The following is a 23,728-nucleotide window of genomic DNA, read 5'->3' on the forward strand; positions in this document are numbered from 1 at the left end:
AGTCATTGTCACTGTATAAGAGAGTATGGGAAAATAAAATAAAGTAACTACTTCTAAGTCTGCCTTTTCTACTTCAAAGCATGTATTTTAAGCTTGTGAAGTGTCCTACACATGCACTCAAAATTCTGTGCATGCTTCAATGCTAGAAGGACAAGACATTCTCTTTTTTCTGAGAGAGAGATTTTTGGGGGGATTTTTTTCCTCACCGGTCACGGAGGAATTGCATTAGGACATAGTCCTTTTTCCTGACATCCGCCTACAACAAACATTTGCTGAAAGTCAGTGACTCCAAAAGCAAATTGTTTACAATTAACTCAAAAAGCCATTTAAAAATTGTTTCTTTGTTCCAGTTGGAAAGAGAGACAGCCAGATGTGCGGCTTGTTGATCTTGCTCTTTTCTGACCTCTGAGTGTAGGAAGAACTGTAGCTGAGGAAGGAAGTCAGCAAGTTGTGTTAATGAAGGTGAACATTGCAAAAGAGATTTTTTTTTTTTTAAATAAGAAAAAGATCTTTGAAACAGTTCTTATTTAAAAGGAAGATATTATACAGCCATTCCTCTTGCTACTGGTGAAAAATTAGAGTCTTTGTTTCAGGAAGAGTCAATAGAATTTGTGGGTTTTTTACTTTTAAAAAATTCTGTCCTTGATTTCAAGGACTTCATTAAGTTTTCTACTGTGTATTAGAGAACACCTTGCCATTAACACCTGCTGGGAGATAGTACTCCACTGAGGATGGAAAACCCAGGAAAGGTATTTGGATGTTGGGCACTTACTGAATTGCAGTCCACCATTACAGATAAAAATCAGGCCTAAAGCCGAATTCCAGATTCAGAGTGTACCCACTTCTTCATAAAACATGTTTGGCAAAAAACACAAGACAAGGAATTATAGTTACCATGTGACCTTTCTTCATACATCTCCCTGAAACACATTCATATGATATCTGTAAAACATCTGATAATGAATTAACTAGCAATCTTAGTTGAAAATTATTTGTTACACAGTTGTATTGATGTCATATGCAACTACTTCTCACAGCACAGAATTCTTGTACTAGATATTCTGCAAGCATAGAAAAGAACAATTTCCCAAAGAATTCACAGTAATAGACATGTGAAACATTATCTTGTTATTGAACTTTGAATTATTTTCTATAAAATTCTCAAAATGTATTCTAAGTTTATGATTACACTATTCTTTTTGGTTTTGATGGGGTTTTTTGTTGGTAGTGGTGGCGGTGGTGGTTTTTTTAAATACTCATTTTATCGTGGAACCTGAAAAGTTATTAACAGTTACCACTCCTGAGGATATCTAAGAATATAACATCTAAAAATACATACTTTGTGCGTGTGTGAAGTAAAAATTCACACTAGAGATTCAGCTTTAGCTGAATTAATGCTAGCTCCTTGTGCAGTCAATGAAGCTTTCAAAAGGCATCTCTGAATTAAATGTTTGAGGTGATCTCCCTGCATTGCTGTATTCATCTTAATAATTCAAAACACTTTTGGTAGAAAATGACCAGATGTAATTTTTGTCAACCAGTTCCTATTTTCAGACTATACCAAAGGGTTATCATCTGAAGACCTGAACAATATCACCATAATTTATCCTTCATTGTTTATTATGATATTGAGTTAAACTTCACTGTGTATTCTTAGAAAACAGGAAATTGGAAATGAATTCTCTTCCCATCCCACATTCTCCCATCCCCTAATGTCATTTAAAAAGCAGCTTTAATAGATCACCATACACATGCATATACATATACAAAAAACATTTTTGACAACAAGAGTTTAATCTGATAAGGGAATTCAAATTCTGAAGAATTATAACAATATTTCATATCATACACTTCAAAACATTTTTAAGAGATGATTTTGATAACAGACTAAAATTCAATCTTCCTCTTTTCACTAAGAAAAGTGGAAAATCTCATCATAAGACTTTTTGAGCACAGCTATGAGTACAAAGAATTCCTTCTGCTGCACTGGTATTAAGAAATTATTGCTGGCTTGTCGCTGTCATTAAGATTTGATTTTCAGAAACTTTTCTTTTAGAACAAAGTGTTTAGATGCTACTCCAGTCTGTATTTTGTCATAGAAATCTGATCAAGTCAATATTTAAGGCTATTAAAGGCATATTTAAGAGCTTGATTTTAAAATAATATTTTTTCTTAACATCTGTAAAAGGTCTCTAATAGCAAGCAATAAGGATTTCAAGAATTTACCCAGCTTAAAAAAAAAAAAAAAAAATCCTATCAGTTATAGTTCCTCACAGTTTATTAGTTCCTACCAATGGAACTAATAAAAGCTGTGAATTACACTGTACTGTATTATTAACTTTCTACTGACTAAATTTAAAAGAATCCGTAATTTAGTAAATCTCTATTTCCTCATTTCACTCACATTCCTTGTTTTACATCACTTCATTTTTTTTTTAACATGTCAGAGTCTTCATCTACATTCCTATCATTTTTTCCTTTATTCTTCATTTTCACTTTACTTTGCTTGTCCCAAAGACCTCCTTACCCCATGATTCAGCTCATCTCAGTTCCCCAATCAGGATGTGTGAGCCTATGAAGAGCACTGGATTTTGAGCTCCTTCAACTAAAAAAGGCCTTCCTTCACTTAAAAGTAGAACGGGCCCTAAATTTTAATTAAAATATTATCTGTGTACAATTCAATAGGTATGTCATATGCATAATTCCTCTTTTGAATTCCACAGGACTGTAACAAAGTAAAAGACCCTTAAAGGAGAAAATAAAGCAGAAAAATAAAATACACAAAGTAGCTGCATTGGTTAAGCACACAGTTCTTACAAGTATCGTGTCATTAGTTTACAAGGTAGGGAAGAATAATTTCCTCCACTGCAGAAGTTATTAGAGCTATGATTACAGCCTTTAATCTAGGCACAAATCCTTCCTTCCACCCCTCACAACCACCTCCTCCCTTGGACCACAGTTTGTTCAGCCATTCAGTGAAATAAAATAGGAATACTGTTGCTTTTCAGCTATACTGGTTCCGCATTCAGTAGAATCCTTTGCAGCCTTAAATTAACAAATCTTTAGACCCTCCAAAGTCCTCTGCAGGTGGTTTTGTTTCTTTTGAACAAACAGCCATTAACAAATACCTTTAATTTGATAGAGTGACACCGAGATCCCCGGGTTCACCTGGGCACAGCAAGTCTGCTTTGACAACAATCCAGGCAGACTGTTGCCATGTTGGGCTTGTTTTTGCCTAAAACAAATTGATTTTTTTGGTTGTCATTTGCTCACAGCATCCCCTGCTGAATGACTCTCACAATAGCTGAACTACTGACTGCATTCACTGTAACTAAAGCAGGGTTAGCTTAAAAGATTCCTCTCCATACTTGATTTCTGTTTCCTCCTAGAAACCATTGGATCAAAGCCACTATCTCACAGAGCCTTCCTTCCTCCAATAAAATATGGGATTATTCCCATTAAGATTTTAAGTGTTACATGCTGCAGTAGATAGCCCAGCTCAAATGTCATGTCTGCTTCACATTTCCTAGCAGCCTAAAAAGGGCTGGTAAGAAGTAGCTTGTTTGGGTCAGAACCAACAGAACTGTTTTCTGTGACCTAAAGCCTTGCAGCTCTGTAACAGTACTGACCACAATTTGGCCATATGCTAAGAGTGACACTTAAGTTGGTTCCCTCTTCTGTTTTTCTAATCTACGTGGTAACCAGTAGTATCCAAATTAGTATGACTTCCTGTATTTCACTCTGAGGAAGAAGGCAATCTTCAGCAGCAACTACTGTGATAATTACCCCTACCTATCAAAACCATCTAGCTCTATTCTATCACCCTCTCCTTCCTTCTCAGTTATTGAAGTCTGCAGTCATAGTCTGGAGCCCACAACTCCTTCATATTCTTTCTCACGCCTCAAACCTTTTCTTGGAGCAGAGAGCGAGCATGAAATTTGAAGACACAGTAAAGCCAATCTAACAACTCGTTGCCACAGGTACTGGCACCGATTTCCTTGTGTCAACACCAGCCCTTACTTGATCCTACAATGAGCTGATTCAGAGGTCTAAACTGATAGAAAAATATCCTCCAAGAAGCTTTCAAAACCCCATAGATTTTTCAGCAACAAATTCCCTGAACTGATACATTACAGATGAGCACAAGTGTTGGTGCAAGAGAAGGGGCAGACAGAACTGGACCACTACTTTTAGTGGCAATAAGCTGGTAAGACAACTACTTATTCCATCTTAAAATCAAATAACATATTTAGACCATGCAGAGTTGCTGATGTGGTTTCTCTCATGGAAAGTAAACATTTAGAACAACTGAACTATTATTATTTAAAATCTCTAATAGAATTAGGCACATTCAACAAAAATAAACATTTTATACATGGTAAAGTATAGCATTTTACATTCATCAGTTTGCTGATAATCAGTGAAGAAGAAAGGGGGTACTTAACACGAACACTTGGTTATATCTTACCTAAAGTATAGCAGTTCCAATTCACATTCAACAATCCAAAGAAGTGATGCTAAACATTCAACGTCCGTCTGTCATGAAAAACATTCAAGTTTACACTTGTAATCACTGTGCTTTGTCCTCTCTCAATTTTAAAATGAAACTTCCTAGCTTAAAAAGGGAATATACCAGACTGTAGCAGTGGAAATCTGAAATTATTCTGTTAAGAGTGAAATTTGGAACACCAGAACACATTTAAAGTTATACTATTCAAAAATGCTAGCAAGTTGAAATGTTCAGGTATTTAAGCTGAATTTTTATTCCATACAATTTCTGTGGAACAGATTCAAGTTAGTTTGGATCTTATGACAAACTGTTGCCAGGACTGGTACAGCCAAAGAAAAATAATAATCATTGGTACTGGTATACATTATTTTAATAACTAAAATAAATCATAATGAAAATGCAAACAGTTTTCCATAATATTTATCTATTTATTATAATGGCTATACTTATTTAAAACAATATTTACATTGAAAGAAGTCCCGTTAAAGCAGTTCTAAATTCACAAATGAAGTTTCCAATCTTTCAAAACTATGAAAATCAAGAATGAAGTTTAAATGCCGGTGACCATTTTATTCTGCAAGCGCATGGTGGAGGCTGAGAAAAACAAGGTACCCAGGTCCTCATAAGGACCTATAAGAGCCAGAATTTAAGAACAGCTGCTCCTATTGCACTTTTTCATCTTTCTAAATAAAAGAACTTACAGCAATGCAAGTTTGCTCCCAGAGCAAAGGTGAAGACAGCTAAAAACAAACAAACAAAAAAGGCACTAAAAGAGAGCTTGGAACTGAACTTGTTTCAACTATCACCACAATATTGCTAATATAACTTCAAACAGTTGTCTTCACAAAAGTACTGGTTCCCTATTCTCATGACTATGGGAACAGAGGTCAGGTGATCAGGTCCATAAATCATCTGAGTTCTGTTTTGGCTCTGGAAACTGCACAGTTGTGCTTCTGCAGCTGGAACTATAAAAATATGAATAGTAACTGGTTCTATGTAACTATGGATTTTTAGTCATTGAATTTAAAAAAGTAAGAGTGTTTGATTACTGCCTAGAGGAGAATTCTCTTTTGAAACTCACGGGGTGGTGGGGTGCAGATACTTTTTTCCTAAAAATAAGTGCTTTACTACAAGCTATAACAAAGTATTATAAAAGCAGACTAAATTAAATTAGAATGAAACATTAATTTCAAGTAGAGCACCCACACAGGGAACTAATTAGGAATAGCTCCACTGTATAAACAAAACCTTTATACCAACTAGTAGCTGGTCAAGTCAGGGAACTCCCTTTCTCTAGGGAAAAAATGTCTATTTTCAGCATTATTTTATTTTGCTTCAGAACCAGAGATAATTTACAGCCAGAAGCAGTGGATGGTGTTTAGAGTTTATACTTGAGACATTTTATAGGAACCTTGCTGAGATTTGAAAAAACTGTCAGTAGAAGGCCTAAAAGCCACAGGACTTCCAAAAGGGATGAGAACAAATTCTATTCCATGTCTAGCCAAATTTTTTAATTGTCCTAAGGTCTACACAGCAGACCAAAAACTTGTAACAATCATAGTGAAATGTGTCAAAACAAGTAGTGGAGTAACTGTACAAACTGTATAGGAAAAAAATTCTCAGCTGTGCTATAATAACAAAAACAAACAAATAAAACCCAAGGCCAGAGTATTATGCCCAGGAAGAATTTTGAAAGCATCAGTTAGGTACAACAGTAAAACTACATACAAGTACGTCATTCAAGGGAGGCTGAGAGTTCATTTATCATTTACAACACTAATCTTTCAGACAGCAGTTCTGTGTAAAACAAGCATATATGAGTTAACTCCTACCTTGTTAAGGATGATCCAGAGCCTTCCTTATAATTAGATAGAAACTGCAGTCTGTCAATTTAAAAAATATATATATTAGAAAGAATTGTTATTAATGAAACAGTTTTTAATTACTAAGTAAAAGCGAGAGAAGTTACCCAAATGCCTTCAAAACATCATAGTAATATCCTTCTTTTTAAAGTAATTAGTACTGCTGCAAGGTATCTTCTGCTGTGGATTTATGTCCAAACTAAAAGGTCCGTTTTCTCATAGTAGAGTACACCAGGATAGTGAACTACTGTTACTGTGTTTAAGATAGCAAATGAAAGTTCACACAAAACTTAGGAAGATACTGAAGAGTTAAACTTGACCAGACTCTCAGCAGTTCACTGCTGCTATGCACAGTCATGAAGAAATGAAACTGAAAAAAAAAAAACCCAAAACACCCACAACAAACAAAAAAAATCCCAAGCTAAAAATCCCCCACAACTCTGAACTGTTTTAACTCCACTACTCATGGGAAAAAAGTCAGGAAAAGAGGCATCAGCGCTATTCATGGGCAAGGGCTAAACAGGAGCACCTAGGGAAAGAGACAGCACTGGAAACACCTCACAGGACCCAGAAATCTTAAGAACTCCCACGGAGCAGTGATATAGTAAAAGACAATTTCTGAATTGCAGAAAACAGTCACTAGATACCATGATTTTCTAGAGCATTTACTGGTCAGATAAAAAAAGAAAAAGTGACTCTTTCCCTCTTGACCGGAGAAGTTGGAAGCCCCCTGCTCAGTAACCCCAGCGCCACTGCATCGCGCAGCCGCTGGGGACTCAGGAAGGGGGCACCCCCTCAGGTGGGCCACGCAGCATCTCTCAACTCCCGAGCTACCAAGCGTTTTAGGCATTTTCCAAACCTTATGAAATGAATTCATCCGTTAACTGGAAAGAGTAGTTAAGCAACAGCATGTACAAGATTGGTGTTAAATCGAAACAAAGATTTACACAATGGAGAAAAAGGAAAAGAAAGGATTACACATGGGAAGCGACTGAAAAGAGCAGAAACAAAAAATGCAGATAAACAAACAGGCCTGTGAAGTTTAGATGCTTGTCAAAAGAAAGAGGAGGAATCTTTAGCTTTTGTAAAGTCAAATCTAGCACAGAACAGTCTCACGTCATATTAACCTGTTTGTTGGAAGTACACAATGACTTGACACGAAAAGAGATTCAGTGAATGTGAGAGAGGGGAGGAAAATATTTGTTATCCAAACAGCTTAAATTTAAATAAATGGTATTTAATAAAATCTCATGCCAGAGTGGACATCTGCAGAACTATTTATTTGATCTATGATCGGAGGAAGCTCAAAAAGCTTTAGTCATAGAAGCCACAGGCAACAGTTGAATTTAACTGAAGAAATAAATTAGAAGTAAAGACATACTGGAGGGGGGGGAGGGGAAGGTACTACATTTCCTCTTCTTTTTGAGGTATTAAATGGAAATATGACTACAAAAATCATAATTTAACAGTGAACAACAACTGCATTTCCTTCAAATGCATAGAATATATTTCACAAACCCATTTGAACAGGTACAGTTTTCAGAGAAATTAATTATAGAACAGGACTTAAAAGTTTAATTATCATTAAAAAAATGCCTGAAACCTTTAAGCCAATTGTAATTGGGACACAAAAAAATCTAGTCTAACACTCTACAGAATAGCAAAAATGCTATAAGAATTGAAATAGGATAAGTGATATGAAGTAGATGTAAGAATAGAAGATAAAATATATTTGACAGAAACTTTAGAAGATGTGTATTGCAAAACAAGAAGACTAGTTTTTTGTTGTTGTTGTTTTTAATGTGTACGTTCAGAGAACATAAGCCTTGCCTAATAGTACTGGTAACAGTAATTAAACATTTTGAAATCTAACATAAACCTAGTGAAATGTAAATGAGAATTTTCTTGAAATATGTTGGTTGTTTCCATATGATTATGTAGACCAGTCTGTTTTGATATATAACTTGGTTTATTTAGAGAAAATAAACAGTGCTGGCAACAGTAAACTCTCATGTTGCAGGTGCAAAATATACTCACAAAAAGGTTACAGGTTTTGCCTGGAAAGTGCCAATCATACAACTACTTTGAAGGCCAACCACATTCTTGTATAGAAAGACTACATTTTGGAAACTAAAAGAAAAAATAAATCCCCAAGAACTAAAAAAGGGGCATTTCCTGCTCAGCTGAATCACAAAATTACAAAAACTTTGAAACTTGTATAGAATAGCTATCCTAAGCATAACTTAAGTACTAGCTAACACTATTAGTTGTTTTTTTTTTTTTTTTTAAGCAAACTATGTATTACATTCTGGGAGTCTACTTTTCAGTCTATTAAAAAAAACTTATTCCAGCTATCCAAACTTGTTTCAGTCTAAAACAAAATTAGACTAAAAATCTCAAATGGCATGTAAAAATAGCTGTAATAAATTGGAGTGACACTAATATGACAACGAGGTATAAAATGCACATTAAAAACAAAACTAAACAGGAATGTCTACAAACACATGTCAGGAAGCACTTTTTGTTCAGCAAACAATAAATGTGTGGAGTGGCCTACAAGGCAAGTTTGTTGAGGTAAAACATTTGAATCGAGTGAGATACCATCCACTGGGAAAGCAAGCACTATGGGAGAAAGATAAACTATTCTGACTGAGCTTTACATTTCCATGTTTTGGTCTTTAAAACAGAATATTCCTTTAAAATTAGAAATTAACATTCAAGATTGGTATTAGAGTCTTCTGCAGCAAAGTCAGGGGGAATCGAGAATGTTTTAAAAATGTTTATAAAATAACTAAATACTAATATAATCTCTACAGCACTCTGACCTAAACACAGGGTGAATAAACATTTTTATTAGCAACCGTTCTCTTCATCATGAAAATTCAGGAAGAAAGAAAAAGTGATCTTTTCTTAAACACCAATGTGGTATAAATGCACAGGAACAACATGAATTGATGCATGCTCTTGAAACCTTAGCAAAAAAATCCCTATGGTTTTTTAAGGGAAGGCAGGCAACAAGGAGGAAAACCATCACATATTAATGTAGAAGAGAATTCTCTGTTACTGTTTTGGTAACACCCACTAAGTCAATTTATCCCTAGTTAAAATGTATGTATGACATGAAACACAGAAGTCAGTTCAGTACCCTTATGGTTGTAGTCTAGGGAGCTTGCTGGGAGTAAAGCTCATTATACACTCAGGGATTTGAGCAGTCATAGTCCACAACCAATTTAACTTAAGGCAAAACACAGCTGCTACTTTGAAAGTTTCCTGCTGTGTAAGAAATAATTAAGGCTGTATGCTCAGTATTCAAACGAGCATTAATAGCAAAGTTCCTTGCAAATAAAAAGTTAAGTGAAGTTGCATTACACAAGGGATTACATAATGCTGCAGATCAAAGGAAAAACAGAGGAGTCAGTTAAGATGAAGTGTGCTATATAGGGGCCAGATTCTAAATCGTAACAATGCAACAGCAGTATTATTTCATATTTCAGAACTCCTTGTCTCAAGAGGTAGACAGTACATGTTTCAAAATGAAGTTACAAAACTGTATTTTGTTTTAAGATATAGGGGAGGGGGAAAGAAAGAAGCACACAATTGTCAAAATATAGACTGAAAAAGTACAAGCCTGTTAAAGCTTTTAGTAGCAAGCCGGTACTGCTTACATATTACCACAAAAAGATGAGAGAAATGTCTGGCAATACAGGGCTCTTCTGTTTAGGGCAGTCCATCCTCTACAGTAGTAGCACCTGACCCTAGTTTTGATCCACTATCCACACACCCCTCAGATCACAAATTGCATTAGGAATTCCCAGCACAGGAAATGGCACACACTTGGCCCATCACTGCCCCCGTGGGGACCAGGAGGCAGTGGCTCCATTTCTGAATGCTGGACCATTTCCAAGCAGAGGGATACATGTTCAGTTCACAAAGCAGCCCACATTGTCCAAACAGCTATTCCTCATTTCCTATAAAAGAGGTTGAGAGACAGATGGAAGTACTCCATGGACTAGATTCAACCCATGAGTTGTCAGTTGGACAAGACTCTGCTAAGTCATTAGGATGCTAATAGCTTTAACACTGCTAACAAAAAAAAGGAGGAAAAAAAACCAAACCAAACACACACACACACATATGGGTTAGAACAATAACAACAAAAAAAGAGGGTTAGAACATCTGCTTGAGGCAGAGACTCCCTAAAAAGCCTAAAGATCATCATTCAGGGTGGTGCTAGCAGGTTGCTACCGCTACTTTAGTTAACAGAAGGCAAAGCGCAGGAAAGGTGCAAGTTTTACACTATAACCAGTATATATATCCTCTGGTCAGAGAATGCTGGAAATGCCATCTGTTTACATTTAGCTTATTTTTAATTAAAATGGCAGGCCATAATTCTTGATTTTTTTTTGTTTTTAAATAATGCTTCAAATGGCTAATTATACCTCTATATACCCCAGGGCTTTTCTTACACAAACATTAAGAAGCTCAATTATTTATGATGGAAGTCCCTCTGAATTACTTTTCCAGCTTTCCAAACATTGCTTCTCGCTTCCAGATTCAACAGAATTTTTTCTCTGCCCTTGTGAGCATGCAAAGATAATCCTGCCATTGCATTCCTAAGTTTCTGAATCCTAGCTTCCTGGAAAGTAGCATCAGTGGTTACATATATATCAGTAAATAAAATAGACCAGGGCAAAAAGTCTTTCTCTGAGCTTGAAATCAGCTAGCATGGCACAGCTCACGGCTGTACAGCTAAAATCCTAACCCTCCAAAACAGGATGGCCAGCCCCAAATAGCATTTTGCTAATGGTCCCTTGTCTATAGTAAACCCAGGACTATGCTTGGGCATTATCTGGGAGAGTGTTAGTTGGCAAAGGACAAAACCATGCCACAAACGGTACTAAAAATGTAACAGCACAGACAAGCACATGCCATAGCTGCTCCTTATTTAGTTTACTACTGATAAACACATATCATGATTATAGTTCCCAGTTGCTTCTGGAGAACATCACTTTAAAAGTTAATTCCATCAGTAGCCAATGCATTTCAGAATTAACAGGTCTCCTTTTCAAGGCATTATAGCTTCTAGCTTTAATATCACATCTTAATCTAGGTTGCTGTTTTTAAATCAAGGGTTCATATAAAACTAGAGCTAAACTTACTTAGTTCTGTTGTTCTTTGGTTAACAGTTTAATATTTGCGTACCTGGAAGTATAATATGTACCATAAGTGACTGAAATTTTGCACTCTGTAGGTTTTAGGTTTTTTAAAAACATGTTCAGATAGACTGAAGATGAGCATCTGACTTCTTCATTTTAACTGCCTGGATCACTGCCAGTAGAATATCGGTTGAGACTGTCAGCTGGTATATACAGGCCTATGCCAATATATAGCAGCTGAGACTCTGGTTCTCCAAACTTTACATATACTGCTGTGGGGGCAAAGAGCAAATTCAAGCATTTTACAAGATTAGCGTTAAAGAGGTTGTAAATTTGCTGTGTTTTTTTCAATAACTCAAACTACTTATGTCTACATGACTTTGCTTCTTTTTTCTAAGTCAGAAATTCAAATTTATTTAAAAGTTTTTTTGCAAACCTTGGACAAAAAAGTTTACTCTCAATTTGCACAAAAAAGACCACAAGCAATGCAAGTGGGCAAAAGTCCTCTGTAAACGCAGAAAACAATATAAAGATTTTCCAAAGGAAAATATGACTACAGTGGTACAAACTGGACATAAATATTACACTTAACAAGAATTATTATATTTTAAACTTCTTATAGATCTAAATGATTACACAATGTTGCAGGTAATGAAAAAGTTATACTGCCAGTGCAGAAATATGCCCTCTTTTCATAACTGTATACTGACAGAACAACTCACTACATGCTTCTCAAATCCCAGTTTTAGTTACCCTGAAGTAGCCTTGCAAGAGTAATGTACAGACAAACCTGCATATTACTCTACAAAACCTTGACCATTTATTTATAACTGTTGTAGTATTGTCTACCAACCTGGTCCAGTAAACTGTTCTGAAAAACTGTAAAGTATCGTGCAATCTTGATAGTCCTTTGTCTAACATAAAAGTCCCAGATGTTGAATTCCCATGCCTCCATTTACCTGGAAGTACTTTAATCATAGTCCCTTAAACTATGTGTAAAATTTCTGTCTTTCAAAAAGATATGCCACACCTACCCCAAAAATGACATCAACACTCACCTAAAGATCATTGTGTATAACCAGAAAACCCACTGTCAATTCAAACTCGCAAAAAAACCAAGTCTACAACACAACAAAAATCTTCCCAAATAAATGCAGTAACAACTTATTAAAACCTCAGTGATAACACCACTGGCATGAGACAGACATCTGTTTCTTACAGATGTTGGCCTAAATCCCAATTCTGATGTGGAAAAAATTAATAAACCACTTTGATAAAAAAAGACTTCAGAATCAAAATTATTCTATTTCTTTTGCTGTGTTTCCTCTGACACGGAGCCCAAAATACCTATGGTGACACTAGATAACGATGATGCTGGGAAAATAACTGATCATTGCCAAGAACTTCATTTCATCCAGTGGCCCTGACAAAATACTTCAGTTCATACAAAGGTAAATATTTGGGTCAAACATCTCTATTTTCCACAGATGTCCAAGAAAAAGTCTGGCTTCCACTGGTAGACCATTCTACCAGTAAAACATCTTGGATTATACAGAGCAAGAAGGGAGTCAGCTAATTTACATGTCTCCAAGTCAAATTGTTTCATAGCATCGTTAAGTAAAGAGAACTGCAGTGCTGGCTGCACACTTTGATACTAGCATAGACATAAGCCAGTTGATTGCCATCTGGTAAACCACAGTATAAACTGGGTGGAACTTAGAGCCATTACTTGTCTTCACCCTATGAAGAGACTGTGACCCTCATGAATGTGAGGTCATTGCTCTTTGTCAGAATATGTCAAAGAAGATCAGGAAGCTCTTACTTTACTTGCCCTTGAAGTCATTACAAGACTGCAGAACAAGTGAGCAAAAGGACTCCAATCTTGGAAAGGCACCTGAGACTTCCAGAATTGATTTCTGGGCAAGTCTTCAGAGAATCACCTGAGTATTTCTGTTTCCTGAGAAACTGGAGCAGAAACTTTAATAGTGCAAAATGAAGCAATAAACTTAGGCAGGCATATCTACAGTCACTAGCACAAGATGGGAGAATACCACACACAGTCATTCTTTTAATCACCAGGAGGAAAGTTTCTCCAGGCTTGGAGGATAGCCTAGTTCCAAGGAAATGGGATTTTTCTTCATTCCAAACTCATTTGTATCCAATTTCCCTTCAGAATCTCCCATGCATATAGGAAAAAAAATGTGATAAGAAAAAGTATTTTCTTCAACAGACATCAACAGAAGTAAAACATAACACAATCTAATGGTATTATCAAATTAAACACAGAAAGCAGAATGTCTCATCATGTGAAAGAATTAGCACAAGAACGAAAGCTACCTGAATAACCTCTCCCCCTCCCAATCCGTATCTCGTGACTATTTCTAAAACAAGTCATATGGCAACAGTTTTCTCCTTTTATGGGTAAAACAGAGGAAAGGAAGTCAGCACCACAACCAGGACTGCATTGCCACATGAATTAAGAAGCTCAAAGCTGTAATATTATTCACTCCTCCCTACCTCAGTGAATTATATATATTTATGAAGAATATATACTCTGAAAGAAGGACACCATGAATCAACTGTCATTTACTCAATACATACATAATTACTTGTCACAAAATGCTTCATGCATGCTGAACTACTCACTAAAGAATACATTAAAAACTAAAGGATTAAGGGCATGTAATATTTTCATTTGCTTATGTAATATCTCCTTTCTTGCATGAATATCCCATCACTAGCATACAAATGTCTTCTTTTGGAAACAGTCATAGTGACAGCATGACTCAGAAGAGCAATTAAAATACACTCTTGTGAAATATAGTACTTTCTATTCCATATATTTCTATATGTTTTCCACAATGCCTTGGACCCTATCACACACATACAATTTAGCGACAATTCTTTTTGTTCAGTACCAAACACAGCTCTACAAGACAGAATCAGAGAAAATGACTACTGATCTAACTTGCAAAACTTGGGCTCTTCAAGAGAGCCATCAAGAACGGCTCAGTAGGCTCAAAACTAGGGAAAGGTAAATGATATATTGAATCCCATATATACCAGGCAAAAAGAAATAATAGCAGTGTTTGATGATCAACAAAGAAATCATTGTTTCAGCCTCAATAACTGATATTAGAGGTAAAAGCCAAAATCATGCAAGAGGACTGCTACCTATAAATAGCTAAAGAATCAAGAAGTTACAAGAATACCCATTTCTTCTCCAAGCACAGGTGATAGTGTACATCAGCCAGACCACACACAGCATACATACAGAGACCTACACAATACATGCAGAAATCTTTTGCGGAATTAAGTAATTTGCCGGCATTACAGGATATATATTGTAGATTTGGATCCACATTGTTTTTCTTCAGTTACTTATGTGCAATCAGTCTGAATTTGATTTTAATATTGTAACTAGCATGTCACTGCTTTCTTTGGGACTGATCCTGTGAACAAATGAATTCAGTTACATGTGTTACACTTGCTGGATCACAGCCCAAGCATCAAAGTTAAAACACACATAAGTATTTGCAGGGTAAGAATGTCTGTCCTTAAAATAAATAAATTTTATATATATATATATATATACACATATATATACACATACATACATACACACACATACATACATATATATATATACACACACATATACACACACACACACACATATATAAATTTATTTATTTATTTTTAAGGAAGGAAACAGACCCCCCCCCCCCGATTATCAGATTATTATCAAGTCAGATCAGATGGCTAAAAGAACAGAGTTCTATGAGGAGAAAAAATAATTCCAGGATTTTTTTTTAAAGTCTAACATTGCTATTACATGGAAAATGAAATGTGATATATATTATTCTGTCTCTGTCTCTGTCTCTCTCTCTCTATATATATATCATTTGTTGTTGTTGTTGTTGTTATTGTTAAAGATTATGGTTTGCTCCTTGGAAGCTTTAGTATTAGCAGTGTGTATTTAATTCTCTTTTGACAAAATGTTACTTCAGTATAAACAAGGACTATTTCTTTAAAAAGTAGTTTTTTAACCTGTGGGTGTCCCTTTGACTTATAAACAAAATAGAAAACACTGAATAACTGCAGTTGTAAAGTACAAACACTTTATTACGATTGTGGTGACTCAGAATGCCAGGATTTGGCAGCCCACAGTGTTCCTCAGCAGCAGAACAAAAGGGGATTTTTTTAGGCGGCTTTACTTTTAGTTCAGTAAAGGACAACGTGATACTGTCTGTGCCATAATGAATCAAAACCTCAGTAAAATGAAGGCATAAATAGTCAGATCCCAATCATTTTTTGTCTCACAGTACAACAGTAGATGAGAATATAACTATACTTCCAAAACCTCTAGTATGTATGCTCTCTCCCTGTCTTTTGGGCAAAGGCAAATATAAACGTAGTAAGAACATCTAGTTGCAGAAATATGAATCTGTTTCACAGACAGCTTACTCCCAGAAAATATTTTCTGATCTTGAAGTATTTCTATCTTCCTCTTGAATACAAGAGATATTGATACAAAATAGTAAGTGTATTTTTTTAACAACTTCTCTAATTAAAAATATAAACCCTATAGACCTCAGTATTGCACTCTAAGAAACTCAAGTATTCAGAGCGTGGAACATTTTAAGAAAGACTCATTTTCCAGCTTCCCAGTCATGATCTCATTTGGAATCACAAGCCGTCCCCGTAGTAATTGATATTACAGAAGTCTACTGTAATAGTCTTTTGAGAGAGTAAGGATAGTGTTCCAGTCTACGCAGCACTTACACTTTAATAATAAAGAACATAGAAAAAATGTCTACAAAATATCAGCAGTACACAGATCCCATTTTTTCCTCCATGAAAAACCAATTAGGAAGATTATTACAGCCTTTTTTCCAGAAACTTTGAAAGATGCCCACATTCTTCATGCACTCTAACTCTACTGAAGTTGCCAACAGTTGACAGATGATCCTTCAGGCAGCAAAACATTGTGAAATTACAAAACAATAGTACAAGATATCAGATTATGTATGTGTGGGTGGGAGAAGGTATAACTGATAAAAAATTAGACTGTTTCTGGAAATAAAACACAAACTTAATCTAGTCTTCTAAAGTCTAAACATATCTGAACAGCTTAGAGGAATATTATTATACAATTGTCCCTTCATCATTTCTCCTCATCCCCAATTTCTACAATATTAAAAGAAAACCTCCAGAAAAATTAAGTCCACCTAATCATCTGTATCAAACAACAAACCAAATGATAAATAACACTGTATGTATCTCATGAAGACTATTTAAACACAAATTTGCAACCAATTTACTTGAGATAGGATCATATAGATCTGTAATCAGAGAGAATTTTCATCATTCTCCAAAAACAATTCAGCTCCATAAGCAGCATCACCACTCAGCATTTCTGTACCAGCTAACAACTGATACTAATGAATTTTTGCTCCACAGCTATACATCACCATTAATATGCATAAGAGAAACCAGAAAATGGACTTTCTCCTCCCCTCCCAGAAAGCCATTAACTCAAACTTACATCCCAGACTTAATCTGGGGCTGCTGCAAAATGAAAACAATAATGATTAGGCTATGTAACAAATGCACTGGCAATAAAGACAATAAAACAAAAAGCAGGTTTTCATTGAAAAGCCTTTGAACAACAAGAAAACCTCTCCTCCCCCTTCTCAGTCTAACCACATTCATCCTAGACAACTATGATCTTAGTACTCTACTGAGCTCTTTATCTGCTTATACAGGCAAATAATATCAACTGCAATATCTTGGCATACCCTGACTTGCCAGTAGGGCTACTCAAGAAGGACATGGGTCTCCTGTAGTTCTTGCTTCTGCTAGCCAAGTGCAGATGCACTGAGTAAAACATCTCAAATAGGACAAGAGGCCTATGCTAGCCAACTGAATCAAACCATGCTCAAACTGTTCTAACACTAAAATAAACACTTTCTTCTGAAGGTAACCTCAGTCCACTCTTGCTAAATCAGTATTTCATTCAAAAAAAATCTACACTTAGATTTACCAGACCACATGAAACTAGAGACACAAAATGGACTCATAAAATAGAACTCTGAGCATGGCTACCATAATTCTGGATATCTAACAATGGAATTTAAAAAAAAGGGCGGGGGGAGAGTAAGTGGGAAGCCATCTAATCTAACAGGAAATAAAGCTGAAAATGTTCTACCTTAACTTCACCCATCCTGGAAGCTAAGGAGATGTTTATTTTAATCATGAAAGGTTATAAAACCTTTCAGGCCTCCCGAGGAGCAAGATACAAAGTCATCCGTTTCAAAAAATAATGAAGAAAGGACTCACAATTTTAAAGCTTCAGATGAGAAGGCAAGAGCACACCTAGCATCACTGAACAATTTAATAGCAATCACAGAGTAAGTGGAAGAACTGAGTGGTATGCCCTTTTCAGGCTAAATGGCTGGCTCACAACCAAATCTCCCTCTTCTACCCTAGTGCCCTAACCAATAAACTACTCTTCCCATTGAAGCTTGAAATAGAAGCGCATTTACTGGATAAAAGAATAAAACAGCCATAGGAATCAGACTTCCTTCATCTCAGGTTGAATGCCTTGATCACAGGGCAAAAGTCTTTCCTTCTGGTGTAAATAATCTTTAATTCTTTTTTCAAAGTAACACAGCTGCAGGTGGAATAAAGGTTACCTACCACTACAGAACAGCTTACGAGATGATGTTTGTTGCACTGTCCTAGGAAGAGAGAGACGTGAGCCTAGATTACTTCAAACTGAGGTGGGGACAGGAAAAAAAAAAAAAAAAAAAATCAAGCTTCCCACATCCTGGGTAATTGATGCAACTACTGCACTACTGAATATAAAGAGAAGAGGATAAGATGAACATCTCTGCCACAGTTTGAGTTCCCTGAAGTCTGTGTAATAGCTTATAGGTCTTAACGCATTTCTTAGTGTTTCTTTCCCCTAGATTTTTAAATCTAGGGGAAATATTCCCATCTAAAGACACCAGAAGGGAGGTCAGGCATGAAAGAGCTACCACTCTCCAGAATAGTCAAGATGGTAACAGTTCAGGATGTATGCAGAAGTGAAGTTCAATGCATGTAATTTTTTTTACAGTGAAAATATAGGCAACAGTGTGTTTTCAGGCATGAGTTAAGAACTTCATTCTTAACTTTGAGGCATCTAATTGTATAATAGCCCACTCAATTTATGAATACCAGCCATAATTCTATAAGGAGAAAGATCCGCCAAAAGAATCCCACATATAGTGTGTACGTATGTATTTATATACACATATACATAAAGTTTCTAATAATTACTTAAATTTGAAATTAAAACTACGTGCATCAGAGAATAATGCAAACTATGTGCATTAGCCGCATCAATTACCCATGACGTGGAAAGCTTGATTTTGTGTCCCCTCCTCACCTACAAGTAATTTAGACTGTTATCTAAAATGTCAATGTAAGTCTATACACCCCCTTAAAAACACCAAACCACCGCCACAGTATTATTAAACTGCGCAAACTCCAATGCCCAGATATGACTCAGTCATTCAGAGCTCATCACAGATAAATAGGGGACCAAACTCAAGATCTCAACATACCCCATTCCATACCCTATATGCATCAACTCACATCCCACATCTATGCTATTCAACAGAGCTGAGGGACATAAATTTGTAAATCACATTTATTAATTTAAGGCTTTAACAAAACAAGACTAACACTTATGGTCGTCACAAATAACAGCACAAGTTTCATTGCCACTGGAATCTTCAAAATAACTTTTCACGCTTTTACAACCTTTGCAAATTTCTTACAGATTTATTAATAAAAAAAGTCTCAGCCTTATACAACTTCACCTTTTGCACTGCTGTTCATCCAACCCAACCATCCAACCATAATCTTAAAGGTCAACCCATATATTGACACTCAGAACAACCCTCCAGAAATATTACAACAGAAAGGAATAAAAAAAGGATTAAATGCACAGAAAAATCCCATAGGGCATTGATTATGTAGTCTACTGACACATATGTAAATTAGACAAGAATATTTAACTCTTGTCATGGAAAAGTAACTATTCCTGAACTAAGGCAAGACTGATTGCTATTTAAGTTAATGTAAATTTGAAGATATCAATCATGAGATTATTTCTAAACATCTAAAATCCACAATAATAAATACAAATTTTTAAGCACCTGTGTGTCAGTGCTGCCCTAGTTTGTATCCAGCCTAAAAAGCAGTTGTCCTGTATCTATTACTACCGTTTTTTCCCGTGGAAGCAACTACTGCTAGTAGTTTAAATCAAGAATCTGAATCAGGCAGTACGAGTCCAGCAAATAAGACTCCTGCCTTTCATTTTAATTGGAAATGTGAACTGGAACGTGAAAAACAAACAAAAAAAAAGGTAAATTAAGTACTTCACAAGAGTTAAGACCTATACATCTCACAGTAAAAGGAAGAATTTAGTTTCAAGTGTTTAGCTACGTACGAATGTGTATCAGCCTTGTAAAATTTGACTTAAAACAGCAGAGTCCAAATTTATGACTGCATTTTTTGCAATTCTCAAGTTGCCCCACGTATTAAATATGCCTCTCAAACTGTTTTCTCCGATTTTATCTTACTGTCATAGATAACATGAGTAAAAATCACTGCTAAAAGAATGACTGATAATATTGAATCAAATCCAAATAGATACTGAAGTCAATACAGAGGAAGTATTATGAGGTTTCAGCTCCTCTAAATCAATGTCAGTATGTATATTCCTCTGTCCTCTGACATTAGAAATCACATTGACAAACTAAGTTTGCTTTCAGGGATTTAACAGGATACCTAGTGATGTCCATACTGCATACAGATTTGGGATTTTGAATAATGTTTTTGTTTTGTATAAAATGTGAACTGAATGACCAAACTCATTCCACTGCATGCATTATGAATCTAGTGCTAAAGAATGCCAGTGATTCTACAAAACTATTCTACAATTTCTCTAAAAACTCTAATTAAAAGGGTTCTTGAAGATGCATACAAGTATGATTGAAAAGGTCTTAAATTTTTACAGTATCTGCATACCTACAAAATATGATTTCTATTAAAGCACAGGAATCGTTATTCATTTAAATGTCGAATACTTTTGATACACATTTTAACCAATCATTTTACGTAATACAAAAACATTTGGAGATCTGCAACATACTGTATATGCAGATCTTTAACGTCTTTTTGAGACTACCAAACTGCTGAGGATAAGATATTTTATCCTGCCAAAACAGTGTCAAAAAAATGATGTCATGAGGTCAAACTAAGCACACTAACAATGAATTATCTTTCCATCACTATAAAATTTACTAATAGACTCACTGTTACGGTGAAATGACATCTGCCAACAATAACTATGCAGTAGTATCCAAGATGACTGCTATTTTTCCTTTGTGAATTACCCAAGTATTCTTCATTCTAATTACCGGCATACGCTGTCCTTTTAATGTCTTGCGGTTTTGTTTATTTTCTGTTTTTAACAGAGAACAGAAGTTCACAGGGAAATTAAAGTGTCACTACAAAGAGTATAGAAGCATACTGAAAAAAGTACAAAACAGTAAAATATACAATAAAATATTGGGCAGTCACTAAGAAACCATATAAATAACCCAGAGACTCTCTTAAACTTGCCATAGTTTACATTTCAGTGAAATGAGCAGACAGACTACCGTAAGTGGTTTAATACAAAGAAGAGTTGAAGAATTTTCTTCTTAGCTGCTACTTTCTGTTATTATGAATTTAAGTCAAACCTTTCATGCTATTCCCATATTATCTGTAATTTCATTTTATTAAAACATTTTTTAAAAGTTATTCTGCGAAGGTTAAAATCATGAATTATTTGCTGGTTGATATTTTGTGCTGGGGTAAGGGGAGGGTAGGAAGACTTATGTGGCAGTAGAAATTACCAGACCAAACAAGAAATTACAAAATTCACTCCTTAAAAAAAAGTGTATTACTGCTGTATAAGTCTTCCTTATATGTTACAAAAATGTAAAAGCATAACAGAGAAAAGGGAAGTATTGACTTAGTTCTTCCCTGTAATATGAGTTGGGGTATTTTTGCAGACCAATGATGAGCATGTAAAATTCTCCGTGCACAAGGCAACCTCATGTCACAAGTGCATTTCATTCCAGACCTCCCCACTGAAGAGTTCACAGCCAAAGCCATTTTTATTTTTTTTTCTGACCTCACAGATGGCAAAAGCAGGAGAAGAAAAGCAAAGCATAAACATCCCTGCCCCCTTGCCTTACCCTTTCCCCCCCACACATACCAACCGCCTTTAGGAGCTGGTAAAGAAAAACCGAGCGCAAAGATCGGCTGTGTGGAAATCCAAGAGCACGAGAAACCGGCTGGAAACCAACCCACATCACCACCCTCAGCAAGTTACTAGCAACAACACCGAGAGTATGAAGTTAAGAGTCTTTTTGTGTTTCTAGTGAATTATGGAGCATTCCCATCTTACATACTGGCATCATACATTACTAAGGCTTTAACATAACAAAAACCAAATTAATAAAATTAAAGCTTAACTGTCTTGAAATTAAATTAGAAAAAAAATAAATAAATGCAAGCATGGTATCTGTTCAGTGTTACACATCTGAACACGGAGGGATTCACACAGAAGTATGAATTCAGTATTACAGAACACGGCTTTCTATCTCTTCCCATGGCTAGCTCTCCAAATGGTAAATTAATCTAGGAGGAAAAAAACGCTCCTCGCAGCCTGCATCCAGCTACCCCCATTCAGCAGCTCAGAGGGGCAGTTTCCGGTACCCCCGAAGCCGCGCACGTCGCCCCCGGGCCGGCAGCGCAGCACGCTCCCTCCAGCGCCGCGCCGCCACCATCTTTTGTCTCACGGACACCCCGCGGCACCGCAGCAGCCGAGCCCGCACCGGCGGCCGGACCGCGGGGACGCCGATGCCGGATGCCCGAGCCGAGCGCAGCGCCCCGCCCCGCCCCGCACACGCGAGGGCAACGCGGGCACCCGGGCTGCCGCGCCGCGCCGCCCTGCGCGGGGAGCCACCGCCAAACGCGGCGCGGCACCCGGCCACGCACCGCTGCCTCCTTCGGCAACAGTTGGCCGCGTCCTGCGGCATCCTGCTGCCCGGCACCGGCCCTCACCCTCCCCGCCGCGCGGCCCCTCGGCGCCGCCGGGCCGGGAGAGGGCACAAAGGAGGCGGCCGGGAGGGGCCCGACGCGGAGGTGAGGCGAGGGGCGGCGCGGGGCGGCTCCCCCGCGCCCAGGAGAACCACCCGGTTCGCGGGAGGCAGCCGGGGGGCTGCGGACCCCGTGCGGGGGAGGCGCAGCCCCCCATCCCCCCCCGCCCGCTCTCCCGCCGCAGCCCCGCGGCGCCGGCGGCCAATCGGCAGCTGCGCTGCCGCCGCGCGCAGCCCTCCGCGCGCGGAGGGGGAGGGGGGGGGGCGCCCGACCCCGCCGCCGCCGCCCGCCGCGCCGCTCACCTGCGCCGCCCGCCGCCGCCGCGGGGGCCGCCGGCCATGCCCCGCGCCTCGCCGCGCCTCTGAGACACCCGCCGGCGCGGTGCGCTGCGCTGCGGCGCGGCCCGGCGCGACACTCGCAGGCCCGCCCCGCGGTGGCTGCGGGCGGGCGCGGCTCCCCCAGGCCCGCCCCTGCCGCCGCCGCCGCCGTTGGGGGGGCCGGGCCGCGGCCCGCGGCTGTGGGGAGGGGGAGGCGGCGAGGCTGCGGCGCGGCTCTGAATAAGGAAGGAAACGCGGCGGCGGCGGCGGCGGGTGGGGTGGCGGGACCCCCACACACCTCCGCACCAACCTCGTTCCGGGGCGCCTCGAGCTGCCCAGGTGCTCCGCGGGCTGCGGCTGCTCCGGGATGCTTCAGCCCGAGGCAGGCAGCCGCAGGGCGTGCGCGCTCGGAAGTGAAGGCGGCCAAACGTGCCGCTGTCACCCGTGCTTCCCCCGCGGAGAGGGACCAAACCCCCGCCCCCGCCGCCGCGGCGCAGCCTTTCTGCCCCAGATACGCCCCGTTTCGCACAATTCCCATGCCGTCCCCGTTTGTGCGCTCTGCCCGTGTGTGTGTAGGCGTTTGAGTCCAGCAGGGCTGCAAACACATTTCGTTTTTTGCCTTTCTGACTCCGCAGAAGGCAGTACTTCCTTAAGATGTCAAAGCCAGATCTGAGC

The 23,728-nt window shown here is 38.2% G+C and overlaps 1 protein-coding gene across 6 annotated transcripts in view; it reads right to left on the reverse strand.

Annotated features, from left to right (window-relative positions):
• The window catches only part of CYRIA (CYFIP related Rac1 interactor A), a 60,828-nt gene extending 37,303 nt beyond the window's left edge, over positions 1–23,525 (reverse strand). For 3 of the 6 annotated variants that reach the window (XM_067294312.1, XM_067294311.1, XM_067294307.1), the window contains exons 1-3: positions 23,039–23,131; positions 6,343–6,393; positions 4,469–4,536 (exon numbers count right to left, since the gene is read on the reverse strand). The gene's annotated coding sequence lies outside the window, so the exon portion shown is untranslated. Of the gene's footprint in view, positions 1–4,468; positions 4,537–6,342; positions 6,394–20,900; positions 21,036–22,634; positions 22,717–23,038; positions 23,132–23,363 lie in introns of those variants that run through there. The other 3 variants (XM_067294309.1, XM_067294310.1, XM_067294308.1) reach the window with 3 other exon arrangements.
• Between the last annotated feature and the right edge of the window lie 203 nt (positions 23,526–23,728).

Source organism: Apteryx mantelli, chromosome 3, assembly GCF_036417845.1.
Source record: "Apteryx mantelli isolate bAptMan1 chromosome 3, bAptMan1.hap1, whole genome shotgun sequence".
Lineage (NCBI taxonomy): Eukaryota > Metazoa > Chordata > Aves > Apterygiformes > Apterygidae > Apteryx > Apteryx mantelli.